This window comes from Dermacentor silvarum, chromosome 1, assembly GCF_013339745.2.
Source record: "Dermacentor silvarum isolate Dsil-2018 chromosome 1, BIME_Dsil_1.4, whole genome shotgun sequence".
NCBI lineage: Eukaryota > Metazoa > Arthropoda > Arachnida > Ixodida > Ixodidae > Dermacentor > Dermacentor silvarum.
The window spans coordinates 60,446,814-60,448,353 of NC_051154.1; positions in this window are offsets into that span (position 1 = coordinate 60,446,814).

Here is a 1,540-nt window from a genome sequence, read left to right on the forward strand (position 1 = left end):
AAAGACGCCACAGATAAATGCACTCATAATAAGAAGCAACAAGCTGGCTTCATTGTTGAATAATTTCACACCGGAACTTCAACAATCAAATGTGTATAATCGTTTTCAATCCAGCGCGCACACACGTACGACGCCTGGAAACCATTATTCCACGCTCGCGCAGTATGCAGGAGCTGACAGCTGGCACGAAACGCCGGTGTCAAAGTGATCGGTGTCACAGAGCAGCCACCGGGGCACGATCACTTTAGCGGTGGTCAAGTAGACAGGCTCTAAATTTGTCAGGCATCCCATACCGTGCTGGCAACACTGGGAGGCAGGACGGCTGGCGTACGCATTGTCTCGTTCGTGGGTTCGTGTGCTAGTTGTGTGCTGTTATAAGCTGTTCTATACATTTATTTCATATCAGCTGGAGTCACTTAAGCTGTGCCAACGCTGTTTGCCATATGTTTAGCACCAGTGCTTGGTGAAATCGGCTGTATTGCGTCTTTTCGCCGACGGATTACTACCACAATGATGGGATCTGCGTTCGCCGCCTTCATTATCGATGCGCCTTTGTACGTCACACGTTTGGATAGCACTTTTCCAGGTAAGTGAAATACTTTGCACTTCGTTTCTTGTCAACAATAGCTGAATTTCTTTTAGGTGTTAACCACGACAATTATTGATGGTTGGGCTCTTCTGCCGTGCCGGTTTTTGTCAGCTTTATTTTTATACAATGGTTATTTTTATACCATGCATCGTAATAGAAGGCAAGCGATTGCCTTACCTAGTCCATCACCAGAGGTGTGTACCTAGTATGTATGTACCTGTGTATGTACCTAGTCCATACGAACGGAGGTGTGGACAGGCAGCCCCACCACCATCCAGCTACAGCAGTGGGACACCCGGTCAGCATGTGTTTGTGAAGGTCAGGACAGAAACATATGCTGACAGACTAGGTCGGTGTTGTATCCTGTACATAATTTACCTGGTTTCGGTTTCAATGTTTAGGTGGGCAACACTGTGTCCCTGTGCTTGTATATATTAGTGGAACATCTATTAAAGCGTCAGTATGCACACGCAGCCGGTGTGCTGGTAACGTCACTCCTCCAATACAATAGCGACGAGGATGCCATCAGTTCGTATGTATTTCCCGGGAGATAACCAGCCACGCTTACCGGATGGCTTTCGAGGGCATCGCTCCGCGGGATCGTTCCTTCCGACACCGGGTCGCCCCGTGCAGCCATGGTCGCGATGGCACAAAATATTTGATTGAGGTCTACCTGCTGGCATCCGGTGCTTCCAAGATTCCCCCAGGGCGATGCAAGGCTCTTCTACTACATTTCTTGGGACCCAGAGGTCAACAACTTTTCAAGACCCTCTCTGTTTTGCAGGCAGCAGAGAAGACAGAGGAGGAGAAAGAGACCGCAGCTACGCTGGACATGTAAGACTCCGCCATAGCGGCACTGTCCAAGCACTTCGATACCACCTGCAACCTGGTCCTCGACCGTAACCGATTTCACCGCCGGTTTCAGTCCCCAGGAGAGTCTGTTCAAGAGTA